Source organism: Dreissena polymorpha, chromosome 10, assembly GCF_020536995.1.
Source record: "Dreissena polymorpha isolate Duluth1 chromosome 10, UMN_Dpol_1.0, whole genome shotgun sequence".
In the NCBI taxonomy this organism is placed as follows: Eukaryota; Metazoa; Mollusca; class Bivalvia; order Myida; family Dreissenidae; genus Dreissena; species Dreissena polymorpha.
In genome coordinates, this window is record NC_068364.1 from 53840557 (window position 1) to 53860361 (window position 19805).

At 35.3% G+C, this 19805-nt stretch overlaps 1 long non-coding RNA gene across 50 annotated transcripts; it reads right to left on the reverse strand.

The window, feature by feature from the left end:
• Positions 1-204: 204 nt before the first annotated feature.
• Positions 205-7215, reverse strand: LOC127848056 (uncharacterized). Of its 50 annotated transcripts, none has more exons than XR_008034329.1 (7): positions 4687-6460; positions 4467-4522; positions 4094-4160; positions 3037-3903; positions 965-2829; positions 785-844; positions 205-620 (listed from the first exon to the last, which is right to left on the reverse strand). It is a non-coding gene; the product is annotated as an uncharacterized LOC127848056 (long non-coding RNA). The 50 variants fall into 50 exon arrangements; XR_008034330.1 differs by having other exon boundaries at positions 3037-3917; XR_008034328.1 differs by having other exon boundaries at positions 3037-3253; positions 3852-3903; positions 4335-6460.
• Between the last annotated feature and the right edge of the window lie 12590 nt (positions 7216-19805).

Consider the following 19805-nt stretch of genomic DNA (forward strand, 5'->3'; position numbering starts at 1 on the left):
TTGGTACTTGGAGTCTCTTGTGCCAAAGTAGAGACTTACTTTTTGTTTAAAGATGAAGCAATCATTAACTGGTTGGTAGTCTTAACAGTGCGTCAAGATAAGCACCGTGAAAACATTTTAGCACCGAAATACCGAGGTGTTCACCCCCAAGTGCTATCAGTGCGCTTCACACTTGTGGAGTCTTAAACCCCTCGGCCGCCCAAACACAGTTAATGACTGTTAATGTTTATTTTTGTTTGATTTTGGTATTGCATAGTTTAAACACAAACACATACATCAATATTGCTGGCCAGCGCAATAAAACAAGGAAAAAAAAGGTAGGAGAACAATCTCCTTTAGTTTTCATGTAAAAACATAAACATAAACATACACACTGTCAACACTTGCCACTTGCAACACCGAGTTCGTTTCAGTGCAGAATGTACACATTTTTCGATCGACACATATTCGCAATGTTACATGGATTCACAAAGTTACATGGATTCACAAAGTTGCACTGATGTCCATACGCGGTCCAATGTTCGAGTTATCGGTGCGATGGACCCACGGTTTTGTCGCAGCTGTACGCCACACGTATGCATTGACTACTCGGTGTTCACATCAAGGTTTGTATATTGGCACTGAAAATAGAAAAGCAAATTGTGTTAAACAGTAAACGATGAAAGTAAACAGCCTGAAATGATAAAAACATGCATGTGTAATATACCATGTATCAAATAAAATAGTAAACACAAACTGCTAAAGAAAAACACACAACTCTACCAACTGTTTAACTGATACTTACTTTTTTGTTTTGTGTTGCATGTTCAGGCGCCTTTCTGTCACTGCTCGTCTAGCAGTACAGCTGAAATGAAATAGAAAGCATGATCAGAAACTTTCATTGTAATTGTACAACTTACAATTTATGTGCACAATTTTGCATTTAAGTATAACATACAGTAAAACAATTTCAACTAATACTCACTTTTTTGTTGTGTTGTTTCCACAAAGGCGCCTTGTTGTCACTGCTCGCCTGGTAGTAAAGCTGACTCGTCAAGTAGTAGAGAACACTCGTCTAGCAGTAAAGCTGAAATGAAATCGAAAGCATGATTAGAAACTTTTGAATGTGTTTGTACAACTTACAATTTATAAACACAATATTGAACTGTAACAGTAAACATGAAACAGATAACAATTTTACTTACCTATGTTGTCTTCGCTGAAATACAAAAGTCATGTTCATAGCAATCATAGCATATTAACATACAATGAATACAACTCAAAACTTTTAGTAAGAAACTCAGTACTTACTTTGTATTTTGTATCCAATCCCTCTGCGGGCAATCTTCTTCAGTCCACAATCGAGCTGAAATCAAGACTCAATGCATACATGTAAATTTTGCCAAATAACAAACAGAACTGTGAACCAAAACTTTAACTAAACAAAACTAACTTTTCAACTGTAATGGTACTCACCTCTGGCAACTGAAATCATACAGACATTTTGCATAGCACAATACATTTTTAGTTTGAAGATAAGAATGATTTATGAACATTTTACTTACACAAAGCATAAATATAAAATACATGCTATGATGAAAAAAAACAATATGTATACAAAATTATACATAAAAAAACACACTATACTTACCATTGCTGACCTGAAATTGAAAAAAGCACATTTTGTATAGCAGAATACAAGTCATCAAAACAGTTCAATATGAAAATTAAAGAAAGTTTGTGTACTTACCACAGCCATACTGAAATGAAAAAGAAACACATTTTACAATGCAAAATACAGGTCATCAAAACAGTTCAATATGAAAGGCAATTGTACTTACCACAGCCACACTGAAATGTAAAAAACAATAAGCATTGCATAGCAGTATACAAATCATCAAAACAGTTCAATATGAAAATTAAAGAAGGCAATTGTACTTACCACAGCCACACTGAAATGAAAAATATATTAAGCATTGCATAGCAGGATACAAGTCATCAAAACATTTCAATATGAAATTATACAAAGTTAGTGTACTTACCACAGGATACTGAAATGAAAAACAGACATTTTACAATGCAGAATACAGGTCATAAAAACAGTTCAATATTAAATTATAGAAAGTTTGTGTACTTACCACAGCCATACTGGAATGAAAAAAACATTTAGCAATGCATAATAATCAAGACTTACCTAGCTGATCTTGAATCATTCTCTGTTTCTCAACTTCTCAGTAGTCCAAAAGTCTGCTCTGTAACGACCCACCATTCCAATCTGAAAAATAGTTAAGCATAACAAAGCACAAAACAAACCAAAAGAGTAGTTTACTTACCTCATATTTTGTGCAGGTTTTTAACAGCCAATTTTCTTCTTGAAACCTGTATTCGTCTCTTTTTTGACCCACTGTGGAACAGTCACAGCAATGTAAGTCTGAAACATAGAAGGGCATAACAACATTACATACAAACCAGTATATTTGTTTTGACTTACCTCGTGGCTAGAGTCGAGAAACAGATGCTGAATTTCTTTTCTGCCACAAGCTGTCAAATCATCTCTGCAACATCTCTGCAATTGAAACCTGAAACAGAGTAAAACAGAAAAACATTTTGTATACAATATAGTAAACGCTTACCTTGTTATCGGCCTGAGTTGCAGCAGTGATTTTTTCTTGAAATCTTCTTCTTTTCCCTCACTGCATGAGAGACCTGAAAAATAGCATGCAGTGCAAAACACATGAGTTAAATTAAACCAAAATTTTGTTTCTACTTACCTTGCTTCTGTAGAGTTGAATCACAGTAGTAGAATTCCTTCTTCAAACACATTTCTCTGTCTACACCAGGGACTTGAATCTGAAACAGAGAAAAGCATCACATCAAATTGTACAGCTCAAGTGCATTCATTCAATGCTTACCTACTTTCTGTTGAGTTGTTTCACAGCAGATGAAATCCTTATTCACTGTTGGCACTGCTATGAGACCATTTCTGCATGTGAAATCTGAAACAGAGTAAAGCAAAGTATGCATGGTAAAAATCAAACCAACAATTGTAACACTTACCCTGTTTGCATGTCCCATTCACTTTCTCAGCAATGTTCCTCTTCTTGAATCGTCTTCGTCGCTGACTACAAGTACACCTGAAACATAGCATGCACAAAACATACCATATAAAAACAAAATACAAGTGTTCATACTAAAATGAAACACACTTACCTTTCTGCGTTGCTCAGCTCTGTTCGACTGTCAACTCTTCATGTCATGTCATACCTGAAACGAACTAAATCAAAACATGCATAGCACACTATCATTGATGAATCATTGATAAAATATTGAAACAAGTGTATGCTTCATAGCTCTGTGTATTTTTCACTTTAAATCACAGACAACTGGCGATCACAAAAGTAAAGACATTTTTGTACTACTCAAACATTAAGCTCACATTCACGAACACCAACCGACAGAGTTGTTATAGAGTGATAATCCCTAAAACTGTAAAAAAGAATCGAAATCAGTTTTCATTAATCATGGTTTATTGAAACAAATGTATACTACAATACTCACCACAGCTCCCTGAAATGAAATAGAAATGTTAACAGCATGCAAACAAATGTTAACCAATATCAAATCATCTATAGTAAATATCAACAAAAGCATTTTGATACACATAGTAAGTGTTCACCATCATAGTACATCATCAGTTAGTTCGACATCCCACGGTTGCTCAAGTGTAAGTACTGGCTAGCATTTACCCTTTTCAGTAAACCGTCACACATCAGCATTTTTAGACACAAGTGCTGATAGATTCAACCCTTGTTATCATCTTTCACAGACTTCTATGAGTAAACAACTGAAAAATATAAAACGTTTGTACTCACTGTTTGGCAGCTCCAAGAAACACGTCTGTACTGCTTGCCATCTGGACATCAACTGAAACAAAACATCTGAAAACACACATACATTTTAAACGTTTTTGAACAAAAATCAACACAGAGCAGAGCTAATCTGCAGCAGTTAATCTTTCTTAAAATTGAATTCTCCATCTCTGCATAGCACACATAAAAAATAGCATAACATCACATTACAGCAGTCAATGAAAACAAAAATTTGATCGACTTACCTTGCTTCTGTAGAGTTGAGTAACAGACGTGGAAATCTTCTTCCATGTGTAAACCAGTGACTCGAATCTGAAATAAAGTAAAGAACACATTGTACAACTCAAATCAATGAATTAAAACTTACCTTACTTTTGATGAATTGTGTCTCAGCAGTTGAAATCCTGTTTAATTTCTGCATGTGAAATCTGAAACAGAGCAAAGCACGCATGTTACAAATTAAACAAACACAAGTGTTACACTTACCCTGTTTGCAAGTCCCAATCACTTTCTCAACAATGTTCCTCTTCTTGATTCGTCTTCGTCGCTGTCAGCAAGTACACCTGAAACATAAAAGCATGCACAAAACATCCCATATAACAACTATTTTGTACTTACCATATGAGTGCTTTTCTGTTCAGGTCAGCTTGAAAACCCATCACTGCCATCAGCATCTGAAAAATAGTACATCACAAACAAACAAACAAACATAACATATCATAAAAACAGTTTAACACAACAGATATGAGAGCTCTCGCAACCACGTCTGTTCTGTTCGACTGTCCAAAAGCAAGTGACAGTACTTCAATTCACTAACATTGAGAAATTCTAAACTTACCTTCAAGGCTTGTTGAGTAGCTCTAAAAACAAGACTGCTTGGCTCCACTGTTCACTCCAACTGTCATATCATCACTGGATAAGCACTCCTGAAATGTATTAAAACAAAACATGCATAGAACAAACATTCAGTCAAAAGTACTTACCTTTCACTTTGTCACTGCCCTGTGCTCAACTCCAGTCAGCATGACATCTCTGCTTGAAAGTCTGAAACATATAAAAACATGCAATGCAAAACAAACATAGTTACTTACCTTCTAGCATATTGTTGGAGCTCCAGAAAACACGACTGTTCACTTCAGCTGCCAGACTTGAACTGCCAGCACACATCTGAAAATCTGAACAAAGCATTCATGTTCCATACTGTACTAGCCGTATGATTTTGAGTTACTGACATACTTATCATCCAAAAAAAGAGTACATGAAAATCTAGCAAAAAATAGGTTTTCATCTGTTCACGAGTTATACTCTGAAAGAAACCATGATGATGACAAAACTCACTTTATCTCTTCTTTTGTCAAAACACAAGTGTTCATTGTGAAATTTAACAAACTTACCTTTTCGTTTCCCAGCTCTGTTCAAATGTCAGGTCTACATTTCATGTCAAATCTGAAAAAGATCTACATCGAAAAATGCATAGCACACAATCTGTGTTAAAACAGTAACTGTTTGTTGTATTCAAAGCTCCGTGTATTTTTCACTTTACACATCACAGACAACTGGCGACCACAAACGTAGAAACATTTCTGTACTACTCAAAACATTGCTGTATGAACGCCAACCGACATATTTTTGTTATAGACTTATAGTCCCTAAAACTGTTCAAAAAGAATCAAAAGCAGTTTTCAGTCATAATCTTTTATTGAATTCTATACATAGGCAATACAATCTACAGTACTCACCACAGCCCACTGAAATTAAACATCATGAAATATACATGTAAAGCAATACATTTATCATATTATAGTGCATATCAACAAATGCAATTCAATAAATTTTATGCATTCAGTAAGTGTTCACCATCATGTTACATCATCAGTTCGATTAGCATCACCACAATACATCAACTCATAATACTGGTTAGCATTGAGCTCATGCTATAGCTATCATACATCAGCATTCATAGACACTAAAAATCAAGTAATATCTACAGTACTCACCACAGCACACTGGAACAAAATAGAAATGTTAACAGCATGCAAATACAAGTAAAGCAATATCATATTTAGTACATATAAGAAAAGTATGTCAATACACCATCATATTACACCATCAGTTCGTTTCACATTCCCACGGTAGCTCAACTCTTAGTACTGGCTAGCATTTAGCCTTTTCAATAAACATTCAGCATTTCTAGACACAAGCACTGATTAATTCTACCCATCATATCATCATTCACATCATTCCATACTAAGTGTACAATAACAGTTTTCATTAAGCATCGTTAACTAAAAACCACACATACAAGTTAAATCTGCAATACTCACCACAGCCCACTGGAATAAAATAGAAATGTTAACAGCATGCAAATACAAGTAAAGCAATATCATATTTAGTACATATAAGCACATGCATTTAATATTTTTGCAACATTTTTCCATCATATGTTCGCTTCCTCAAAATAGCTCAATGAATATTCTGTTCCACCATCATCCACTATTATCGCTCATCACAACATATCGACACTGTATCAGCACTGAGTAATTTCTACCCAACACATTACAACCATCATACATCATCACGCAACTTGTAAACAGTAAAACGAAAAAAATTTGTACTCACGTTTTTTGTAGACAGCAGCTCGATGAACACGTCCGCACAGCTCGACATCTGAACCTCAACTGACAGTCAATCGCTTGACACCACAACATAAATTTAATTATTCACAACAGTCAGAGCTTAAAAAAACACGTCCGATCAGTCCGATGTCAAAACTTAAAGTGAAGTCAAGTCGTTCAAAAAAATTAATGTAAGTCAAACATTTCATATATAACGCTCACAAAATTTCGTTGTCAGTCAATACTAAACGTTCAAAAGTTAACATCGCATAAGAGTATGATTTCATTTCACAACTCAAGTCAAAGTCAAGTTGTTATCTCATAACAATAACCTAACACTTCAGTCATCCAGTCATTCAACAACCTGAGTACCAAGTCGCTATTCTATAACGCGAAAACTTTTCATCAATAGTCAGAGCTCACGAAAGTACGTCCGTCTTCGTCAACGTTCAAAAGTCAACTGAAACTTTTTAATCGTAAAAATATTTCAAAGTCAAATTTTGTTCAGAGCTCACAAAAACAAGTCTGTCTTTGTCAAAGACCATCAGTCAACTAAGATTCTGTCGTAGTAAAAAAAATTTAAAAGTCAAAACTTTTTTCAGAGCGCTTTAAAAACACGTCCGTATTGGTCAATGTCCAAGCCGCAAATGAGCGTTCTTTACCCGCGCAGTTCAAATTATAATTAGGTCACGACGTCGAGAGCTTCGAAAAACACGTCCGAACCCTTCAACGACCAAACGAAGAATGACAGAAAAGCACATTGAACATGTTTATTCTTCATGATTTTAGTTACGATTGAATGTGTATTTGATGAGAAATAAAAAAATCATACTTAACATGCAAAAATCCTACAAATATTGACTTTGTGATGATATTTTTTCATGACCATACAAGCCGAAATATTCACACTCACAGCTTGAATGGGCATAAAAATTGATAAGCATGAGTCCGTACAATCCATCCAGTATTTCCTTCGAGTTAAAGCAAATCCATGGTCTTTAGGTCTCAAATCTTGTTATGAGGCGTACTCAACGCAGATTTTTATAGTCAATGTTAAAACGACAAAAGGCGAGTATATAAAAAAATCTAGTCAAACATAGATTTACTAACCTATCATTCTGAAATAATCCTAGATCATATCAAATATGTGAGTAATCCATCAAAATATTTATTACTGAACATTTAACATCAGCACAAAATATTCCCGTATACCCATTTAGTTTTCTACATAGCCTGAACAATTCAATATTTATTTTCAATTCCGAGAACTCAAATGTTTTCATGACGTTCGACTGACGAAAGCAGCTCGATATGATTTCGCACTAACTTTATTAAAGAGCAACTATCGCGCTGTGATTTTTTCAACTGTGTTTTGTGATTTGTACTAGTACAACGAAGATATAGAAAATAAATATCAAACCACATATATCAAAATGTTCAGCACACTGGCGCCTACACAATGATATACAAATAGTATGGTTATGTGTACAATTGTTCTTGAAAATTTGAAATATCGAGAAAATTTGCGTTAAAATCAAAATTTCATAACTCGCGCGTTCGATTTTGTATACACAAATAGTACCAGTATGAGCGCATCGAAATTTCGGTTCATCTGGTGAAAATTTTATGGAATTTGGACAACTGGTTCTATAGATATTGCACTTAAACCACTGTCAAAGAAACACAATTTTCTATCGTCGATATGTAAACACCCCTTTAAGTTGAAAGATGAGTTTCATTGAAATGACGTCGTCGATTTGCACTGACAACGAAGGGTCAAAATTACGATTCATGAAATGTGTGTTTGTTGTGATATGGTTTTCTGCCCGTATAACTGCAGCGTTTTACAAAAACATCAAGTATGTTACACCAAAATGCACAGAAATAAATTCCCCATCGCATGATGCAAATATTACTGTATCATATTGCGAAATGAAAATCTTTTCTTCATATCAACCCAAGTTTTACCAATAAACAGAAATTTTGACATATATCCACTTATCTACTTGCAAAATATTTAAACTCTTATTGTTCCTGTTTATTTGCTGGTTATGATTGTGAAAATTTCATCGAAATGCGTTCACGCGTTAATGTGACAGTTAACATAAACCGCTTCGATACAAACACAGTTTTATCAACTATTCGCTATCTAACGACGTTCGGTTTAACTCTACTGAAAAGTTCAAAATGACGATAAGTGCAAATGCGTTTTGTCGAAGTAGTTTCCTTGTGATCAGACTTATTGTGGAATATCATATATCAAAATGCGCAGAACAGAATTCCCTATCGAATGGTATCAATTGTTATGTACTTGTATTGAATGGGAATTTTTTTCCTTGTCAGCGAAGTGATTTTCATGCGAAAAACTAAGAATTTCTACTTAATGCGAATATGTTAGCAAAAAATGATCCCCACAAAACTTGTTGCTATTAACACGTTTCATATTAATGCGAAAATTTTTGGTAGATCGGTCAACTATTTGAAGAGAAAACACGACCTCAACTTTTTCGTATAGTGCATTTCGCTGTAGATCTACACTTTAACAGATTCAATGAGATGACGTTGTATGTTATGAAGAATTTATCAAAGGCGTGTTTTAAGCAAAATGGTTTTCGGTCAATATTGAAGCCAATTTTCAACACACTATCGAGTATGTGGTATCAAAATGCGCAGAATTAAATTCTGTACAAGCAGATGTTCAAATCACCCCAATATCAATGAGTACAAAAAAGTTTTCTATTCACCGACTCGTTTTCAAATCAAACATCTGCGATTTTAACACACACGCATAAATGCTAGGGGAAATTTATCAGCGTATAATTTATAGCTAATATCTCACTGAACAAGATGATACAAATAGCATGGTTTTATCTCAAGTGGTTGGGAAGAAACGCGAAGTTAAACTTTGTACGAAATCACTGTTCTATTCGCAGAGAGTTTTCGACGTTGAGTCAAAATGTAAAGTTAAAGACAGAAATGCGTTTAGTACGAAATCGTTATCGCACTGTATTTTTTGTTTGTTTAGACATACGATTAAGTGGAATACATCAAAATGCGTGGAATCGAATGTCCTACAAGCTAATACCAAAATGAAGATAAATTCTCTTAACACGAAAAAGTTTTCTTGTTAGCGAATTTTTTAATGTTGAATATCTTATGCAATGAGTCGTGTGAGAACAATATAGGCGAGACAAAAATTGTAGCTATCATAGGATTACATATTATGGTGAAAATTTCATCAGGATATCATGAGACGTTTTCGAGCAAATTGAGTTAAACCGATGTAACTTAACATCTTGTTTCGTTTGTTTACATGGATAAAAGACGACGTTGTAAAAATCTAAAGTTAAAGACAGAAATGCGTTTAGTACGAAATCGTTATTGCACTGTATTGTTTGTGTGTTTAGACAGACGTTTAAGTGTAATACATCAAAATGCGTGGAATTGAATTTCCTACAAAATCATACCAAAATGAAGATAAATGCTCTTAACACGAAAAAGTTTTCTTCTTAGCGAATTTTGCAAAATTGAATATCTGACACAATGAGTCGTGTGAGAACAATATAGGCGAGACAAAAATTGTAGCTATCATATGATAGAATATTGTGGTGAACATTTCATCTGGATATTATGAGTGGTTTCAAAGAAAATTGACTTAAACCTCATTGTAAGATATTGCACCCAAGCCAAAGTTGTTTTCATGGATAGAAATGACGTTCGAGCTACAGTACATGTGTGCTTTAAAAGTCAATTCATGATTACAGGCAAAATGGTTTTCGGCTAGTCTTGATCAAGCGATACAATAAACATACACGCATGTCATATCAAAATATTCGGAATGAAATTTTCTATAAGATGATATCAGTTTTGTTTCAAAAAGCGATAGAATGAAAAAGTTTTCTTGTTGCGAACGTTTTCAAAGTGATTTTTATCACATAAGTATGTATGTTGGAACAAAAATTACAATAGAAAAGTTGTAGCTAACAATAAGCTGGGCATTGTACTTTAAATTTGATAGTGATGACTTGAACAGTTCCGAAGAAATTTGACTTAAACCTCGGTGTACGATATTTACCCAAGGTTGTTTACATGAAGCGAAATGACGTACTACATGTAATGAATTTTTGCGCGATGCCGATTTAAACAAAACGATCAATGTTGCGTTTAACTTTCTACGTGCTAAATCGAAATGTTTCACATACATACAAAGTGTTATACACCAAATTCTTCAGAAAACAATTCCCAATTTAACTGTACATATTTCGTTAAGCAAAACGAAAAAGCAAAAAAGTTTTCTTCATACAAAAGATTTCGGACAGATATTTTACATAGAAGCATATATTTCAGGGCAAACTAATCAGTACGTAATTGTAGCATATAGCCATCTGTGTACTGTACTGAAAATTTCATATTGATATTTTGAGTGGTTTCAAAGAAAATGCACTTAAACCTCGTTGTACGATATTGCACCAAGGTTGTTTACATGAAGCGAAATTACGTAGATCTACTGCACGTCATGAATTTTGACTCGATGCCGATGTCAAGAAAAATATCAATGTTGCGTTTAACTTCCTATGTATTTAATCGAAATGATTCACATACATGCAAAGTGGTATACACCAAATTCTTCAGAAAACAATTCCTTATTCAACTGTACATATTTCGTTTAGCAAAACGAAAAGGCAAAAAAGTTTTCTTCATACAAACGGTATTTTCGACCATAAACTTGCACTTTTGTCCAAGAAGCATTAACAAAAGAATACAACGTATGGAACAATCATTGTGGAGCTTTCTTAGTTGAATATCATAGTCAAAATTTGATCCCAATATCTGCATAGGTTGTTGAGAAATGTACAGTTAAACTTTCTCGCAAATACTCATCTATCCGTGTACTTTAATTTGAAATGACGTTCGATATTATCTGCACTTTATGACCTCGCTGTACTGGGTGTAATTTCTCGTGCGATGCTGGTAGATATTTGATGAAGTATTGGATTGGAAAAAAAGTTGTACTAGCGAGATATTGTGATTTGAAAAATACTCCACTGCACTGTTGCGTTTAAAAATTGATCATAGTACATTTCGCAAAAATATTCATACAAGTTCATATCAAATAACAGCTGTTAGGTATTAACTCATTTTTCACACACACAATTTTATTTTGTCGAGATGAAGAATTGCGAATGAGCAAAATGCTAAGTAAACGTATATGGCTGGAATTTTCACTAACGCATAAGCTTTGTCGAAACTTGTGATACGTATCGAGTACTTGAGTTAGATATTCTCTGCGTACTTTTGTTGTAACATTCGATGTTTTGTATTCGAGTAGTATCAGGGCAACATTTGGTATATGAATAACGAAATCGGGTCGCCTGTTCTGAATTGTTACTTCGTGCTTAATGTACAATTTACAGTCGTCGCGTAATGTGGGAAATGTCTTTCTGAGGTACTGACCCAATTCGCTAACGTACGTTTGATCAAAATCTTTCAGACATGCAACTTTGCTCAGCGCTTTTCTCAAATATGAGTGTCGACATCTACCACGCGTAAAAAATTTGCTATTCATCTTTATCAAGGACTTTGGTATGTAAGCGCTATGCTTTGTCTATATACTGAAAACGCACCAGCCCGTTGGGTATATAAAGCGACACGGACAGGTATGGTCATCATTCTTGATTTGAGACTCCAAGAGAGAACATTGACTCGAAATCATGCCGAAATACGCAAACCGACTGCCAAAGTTCGAGGACACAGACGCTGCTAGTGGTAGTAGCGAAACGACTGGCAAGGGAAAGCGACATGCTACAAAGCCATACACTCGACCAGAACAATCGGCGTCAATTGATCTAAAGTCGTTCGGCTATCAACTGAACAGACTTGGAAGTCAGGTTACAGCGTTTGTGAACAGCAGCGACTACGCTATGTCAAAGGAAGGTCGCGATGTCTGCAAAAAAATGGTATCGTGTATTCAGAAGGCTTCCTCGTACCAGAGAGAAGCAAGCGAACATTTGGTTGATGATCGAGAGCGTTACTTCAACGAAGAGTGGTCTAAACGCGAACGCGCGCTAAAAGAGCAGCATGAACTCGAAACCGATAGGATAATATCGCAGCTCCTATTTGAAAAAGAGCAGGCTTTGGATTCGCTTAGAACAAAACTTCAAGAAGAAAAAGAAGAGGCTATTCGAGCATTGAAAACGTGTACCATATGCTACGATGAGGAAAAAAACAGTACCTTGACAAGGTGTGGGCACACTTTTTGTGAAAACTGCTGCCTGATGATGTTTGATGGAGACTGCGCTATGTGTCGAGCTGACGTTACTGGCTGGGTGCGAATGCTTTTCACTGATTAGATGTTTTGACTGTTTTCATATGTTTGATGTTTGTTGTAAAATAAAATGTTTAAATGCATATGATGTGTATGTTGTTAGTCGAGCAGGTTAGATATAGTTTGAGTGTAAAGTAGAACGTTGAGCTTACGAACAATGTCGTATTGAATTGCAATGGATCGAATGCTAAATATGAGTCATTGTGTAATATAACATCTAGTAGTATGAACATTTTTCGCAATATCCTCCGAAGTAAAGAAACAATAAGATAACTCAAACGTCTTCTATAAAAGCCAGTCTTTTTATTAAAACTCAATCATTCACTCTTGAGTTAGCAAAGCGAAATGACGTCAAAACAACTTGCTGATGTTGGTTTTTGTTTGGATGATGAAAGTCATCCGTTATATCTCACTCCAAGTGAGCTCGACCAAACTTGTCAAAATGTGCACTCTCTTCTCAAAATGACAGACGAAGAAGCTGGCAATCAGTTTAAATCGCGAGAAGACGAAGAAGCTGCGGATTTTTTGGCGCAGCTTGTACATAACAATTCCAACGACTCGTCAGGTTTGACTAGTAAAAAGGATTCGAATAAACGCAAAGCTATTGCCAATAATAACGGCCAAACTGTCAAAAACCTAAAGGTTCGCGAACGTCAAAACAAGACCCAATGTCAACTGGAAACAAGCAGACTGACTTCGTAGAGCAGTATTTCATAAAACAAGAGAGACTAAAATCGTTGCACGGTAAAGCTCAGATACGAATCAACAATCTTAAAAAAGTATTGCTGACGCTAAAATCTGAAGAAAGTGCCATTGAAAATTCAAGCCAAAAATCTTCCCTTGGACATGCGACAGCGCATATTACGAATGTTATCGAAAGCATCTCAAGTGAACTACAGAGCAGTGGCGAAATCGACTCGTGTCGAATATGCAAAAATGAAGACAATCAACCAACAGTTATAAGCAAGACGTGCGGACACGGGTTTTGCTGTATGAAGTGCATAGTTAAGTATTTGGAATACGTCTACAACAAAAATTCTGGGCAATTGATTTGTCTGAAATGCAGACATCCATACGATAAGAATGCAACATGTCAACTTGGTGCTTGCTATGGCATTATTGGTTGATACTTAGAATGAATAAAATGTATAGAACCTTACAACGTGTTTTGTTTCACATGCTTGATGTTATATGCTTACACGACTTCAGGCTCATATTGGCCTTAAAAATAGCGGAATGAAAACTCAGATGAACACACGTTATTGTACAAGATTTTGACCCATAACAATTTTTTACATGACGTTCGTTTGACGAAATTTGCTCGATATGATTCCGCACTATAAAAGCGACTACAGCTCTGTTCTTATTTCAACTGCAGTAAGATCAAAATATCATAACTTGCGCATTCGATTTTGTATGAACAAATAGTATCAGTATGAGCGCATCGAAATTTCGGTTAATCTTGTGAAAATTTTATTGAGTTCGGACAACGGGTTATAGAAATATTGCATTTAAACCACTTACAAATAAACACAATTTTCTATTATCGATATGTTAACGCCGCTTTAGTTGGTAGGATGAACTTAAATAAATATTGAAATGACGTTATGAATTTGCACCAAGAACGAACTGTCAAATGCTTTGCCATATGAAAATACCGAAAACTGCCATTTCACACACGTCAGACACACATATCAACTTTCACAAAAAAACTGCAATGTGGAAACATACATTTTTAAAACATGTTGTACTAGTTAATGCTCTCTATAACCGTTAATCCTGTTTCTTTGATAGTGATAGATCAGAAATTAAGATATTGACTAATGCAGCCATTTCACATGTTCATGCCAAAGCCAGGGCTTGAACCTGGATCTTTTTCATCCAGCACATGACTGGAGAAAGCGTTATACATTCTACTACTCTGGCGTTTGAACTGATCAATGCTGGATAGTCACTATGCATAGCAGTCAAAACCTAGCAATCATGATTGTGATCTGATATTCTCTTCAACAACAATACCCCGTTTGACCATGTATATGACATTTGTTCACATACGTTCAAGCAAACATGATATGCCAGTTTTGATTTGAAAACCTCAAGTATCTGTATTATACGTATAGCTAACATATTCTGCAATAAGAAAACAGTTTTACTATCCCAGCCAACACAGTGTTAATACATTTTGGTTGCTTCAATTTGCATTGCATACAAATTAGCTTGGGTAGAGAATGATTATTGTGATCAAATATGTATGTGCAGACCAAAATGCAAATTTCAAGTGATCATCAGACTGTAAAGTATGATTTGTGTATCAACTTTCACAAATATCTGCAATGTGGAAACATACATTTTGAAAACATGTTGTACTAGTTAATGCTTTCTATAACCATTAATCCTGTGATCAGAACCAAAAATTGACTTGTGGTTGTGCTTGCTGGCTCACACACACTGAAATATGGGTTTGGAATGGCAATCTCTTTTTGCATAAGACCAGTTATGAGAGCCATGCATAAAAATTCTCATGTTCTTATCTATAGATACAAATAAAACAAATCTGAACAAAAAATTGGCTTGTGGTTGTGCTTGCTAGCAGTAATAGGCTCTCGGAATGGCAATCTCTTTTTGAACCAGACCAGTTATGTAAGCCGAGTATGAAAATTCTCATCTTCTTATTCATATAGACAAATAAAACAAATCTGAACAAAAAATTGGCTTGTGGTTGTGCTTGCAAGGTCACACACACACTGTAATATGCGCTCGGAATGGCAATCTCTTTTTGTACCAGACCAGTTATGTAAGCCGAGTATCAAAATTATTGTATTCTTAATCATATAGACGACTAAAACAAATCTGCACAAAAAATTGACTTGTGGTTGTGCTTGCTAGCTCAAGCAGACACTGTAAATTGCATTCAGTGATTTCTCAAATCATATCAGAGCTAGGACTTGAACCTAGATCTCCTTCTGCAAGAGAAGGCGTTCTTCCTTGAACCACTCTGAGAATATGAACTGAACATCACTTCACACATAACACACACAATGAGTTTTGTGGCCAGACATAAATGTGCTGACAAAAAACCATGCTTTCAAAATAACCTGTATATACTTTTTTTCTCATCATTTGCATCAGAAATCTTATGAGAGCCATGTATAAAAATTTTCATATTCTTATCCATATGCATGAATAAACCAAATCTGAACCAAAACATGGCTTGTGGTTGTGCTTGCTAGCTCATACCCATAATTACCTTCACACATATTTGCACTGAAACAAGAATGCAGATGCTTATGAATCTGAACCAAGAATTGGCTTGTGGTTGTGCTTGCTAGCTCACACACACTGTAAAATGTATTTGAATGAAATCTGGTAAACAGACATTGTCATGCCTGCAAAATAGCAAAAGTTTCCACTTTTTGTGTAAATACCTTTTTTGCATCATTCTCAACCATAGCCGGTTATGTGGGATTTATATCAAAATTCTAAAATATACCTTACATGGGAACTGATCAGAAAAAAGACCTGAAACAGAATACATATGCAGTTAGTTTTTTGTAGAGAGAAAAATGTTTGAAAAAAAAAGTGAACACATGTTCTTTTGTAATTCATACAGTGTATCACAATTTCAAATTCTGATTCAAGATGAAATATTCTACACTGTTAAGTCAACATGATAACATATGTGAGTGCAATACAATTTCTGTACTGACCAACATGCAAATTTTCCATTTTTTGTGTTAATACCTTTTTTTGAACTTTGTACACCATAACCTGTTATGAAGGGTTTGCTTCTTGATATTTAAATATCTATACTATAGGTACTCTAACCAAGACAAACTTCCTATGGGGTTTGCTGTTGATACACATATTTGTGTCAACTTGAATGAAAGATTGTTGTGGCCAAAAATTCACATGTTGGTAAAAAGCAAAATTTGTATTTTGGTGTGCTTATAGATTTTTTTTTAGTTTGGGACATGAAATGTGCTTGCGAATGAGATTTGAAATGGATAATTTTGCATTATATGGTCAAAAATATCAAAAGTAAGCCTAAATAGAAATATGCTGACAAATTAGTGCATATGTTTTCTGTCACATAAAGTATCATATTAAAATGTAAATTCTGGTCAGAAATTGTTCAACTTATGATTTGAGATGAAATATTCCATCACGGTGTTAGCAGCACATGGTAACAAGTAAATACTGAGTGTTAATTCATTGTAGAAATCAACTTAGTATGGCAGAGTTTGATGTGTACAAATAACCTACAGTCAAAAAGGTCTGATGCAGATAAAAAACAAAACAACACATATCAAGTGTTAAACTGACTGACTTTGTATAAATCAGAAGTTTTCACAAAAATCTGAATTGAAGTACACATTTTGTTTACAGTGTTTCACTTTTGAAACAAAAAACTACACAAGATGATCTATCATGTATTTTAACTTTCTTTGTTTACATATGGGATGTGTTGACATTTAAAAAAATCCACGGTTTTGTCCATCACAAAACAAAAAAAAACATGTTCGTGGTACTTATATGTCATATTATCCATGTTTTGACAGAATTCGTCGTTTCTTGAACTCTCAATCCAAGAAAGAAAGCCTGAAAATGCCTCACATACATGTATCGATACTGTACATAGAACAAACACCCATTTTTCGGAAGGTTCGGATGAAACTCATATCTTTGAACGTTGTATTTTTCCAAAAAGCAAAGTAAACTACAAACTTTTTGTCAAGCAGGAAGTAAAACTATCTTTTCTAGAACTAATGACACCGCATATTGCGCAAAATTCGGCTTGTTGATAAAAATACTCGTCGATGAAAACATAAAACACTTTGTTTACATACAATTGGGGCTTTTGTCGACTTTGTGAAATTTCATGTGTTGGGGAAGGGACATGCATCTCGAGTTTTTATGCTGTTGAGTTGAATAACGGCATACTATAAAAGGGCGAATTGATCGTGTTAGAATCATTTCGATTTTTGAAACTGAACGAACAACACGCATAATGAGTAACAGAAAAGCTTGCGAGCAATGGATGTCAAGTGTGGAGAAAAGTGGCAGTTTCCAGGCATGGTTAGAGAGGCAGAATAAGCATCGTGAGAATGAGTCGTCAGCTGGAAACAACAAAGCAGCTTGTAACAGATGGATTAAGGGCATGGGCGAAATGCTGCCAACTGTATATGACACTACGTTAGTGATTGTGTGTCATAGGTGCAAAAACTTTTTTTCGATGGTGAACTTTTGCCGTAGATGCGAGGCCCTCAGCTGTGTGTCATGTACGCGGATCGACGATCGCTGCGAATGGTGTGGCGAAATTCAGGGTTACGGCCAAAACAGAGGAGTGAGGCTTTTGCATCTGTGATGGACTGATCGAGTGGACTATGTGGGCTGATCTAGTGGACTATGTAAACTGTTGTACGTTGTTGTTGCGAAGATTAAATGTTTGAAATATTGATTGTTGCAGAATAAAATCGTTTGAAACTACATATACATAGTTGTTTGTATTTGCTTTGATTAGAGTTGGATAATATAGTTTGAGAAAACATACGACACTGGGTTATATCAATAACTAACGCAATAGCGAAATCAAACATTCGTGCACACAATAGTACTTGTTTTTCAACTCTGCGTTTGGTAGTTGCATGAATAAGTATATGTTACTACAAGAATAAGAACAAATCGAATTGAACGGTTCATGATATTTATTTACAACACGATCATACGAAACATACTCATGTGTCTATCAATAGTCTTGTTCCTGGACCCACCATTCGCAAAACTGGCAATTCGGTGAATGTTTATGGTGTTCCAAGAAAGCATCGTCTGTGGATTTCCAATGATACAACACAATGCCACAACGAAAACATTTGCAACGATCGTGTTGTCCCAAGTAGTACAACCCGCACGAAGCAAGCTGGTATTTGTTTGGCTGTATTTGGGGCGACCAATGCTCAAAAGTTTTCAGTCTATCGATATAGTTGTTCATAAACATACTTGTTTCATTCGTGCAAAAAGCGTCGGTATCATCCATGATATGATATGATTTATATTACACATGCAATTGGTTATTTCAACATCTTTATACATTTTTTGTCTCAAAAATACTCTTGGTCAAACGTTACGAGTTTTGTTCTCTTGGCTTTTGAGCTCAACAAAATCCCATTAATGGTTTGAAGTCGTTTGTGGGATCTTGGTGTGTCCAGCACAAATCATATTTCGGATTGATCAGAATAACCTCAATATCGACATAGTACACAATTTCCGTATCTGTCGCTTTCCAACATTGATCTCGCGTCGAAAATGTAAACTTCACATCTGGATAGAGATCCATGATGTACATTTCGACAGCTTTGTTCCACTGTTCGAGGTTTAAACGTAACATGTGTCGAAAAAAACCTAAATCTTTGAGTTCGACGGCTAGCATTGTTTTGTGTGAAGTGTACTAAGTCAAATTACTGCTATATAAACATTTTTCTACAAAAACAAACAAACACCTGTAAACGTTTCAACAATTTTATTCAATACTTTGAACATGTACAATTGACAGGCACGCAGTGACAGGTCCAGCATCGGTGCATTCGGTTTATACGTCGCTGTGTTATTTTGCCCACGCTGAGAAAAAATGGAGGACGTTTCGCCACCGCAATTTCGGCATCCCAGTCCTCAGTTTGGAGGAGAGTGACGGTTTCTGAAACAGAACAAGCAAAAGTAAAGTTAGTTACAGCATTCAACGTTTACAATCAAACCCAACACTAACATATGAAATTCTTAACAAACATACTTTTTATCTCAGACAGCCTAATCCATTATCCCAGTCCTCAGTTTTTGGAACCCGGAATGTAGTTGCTGGCACAGACATGTTATCGTTTGAAGGTTAGATCAAGAATGATTTGATCTACCAGTCATGTAGCGCCTTTATTTGCAGCGACTCTTTGACCACACCACTAACCCAAAGTGTTGTTACTTGTTTCAGTATACAGAATATTTAGGTTTTTGTTGGCGTCTTGTATTCAA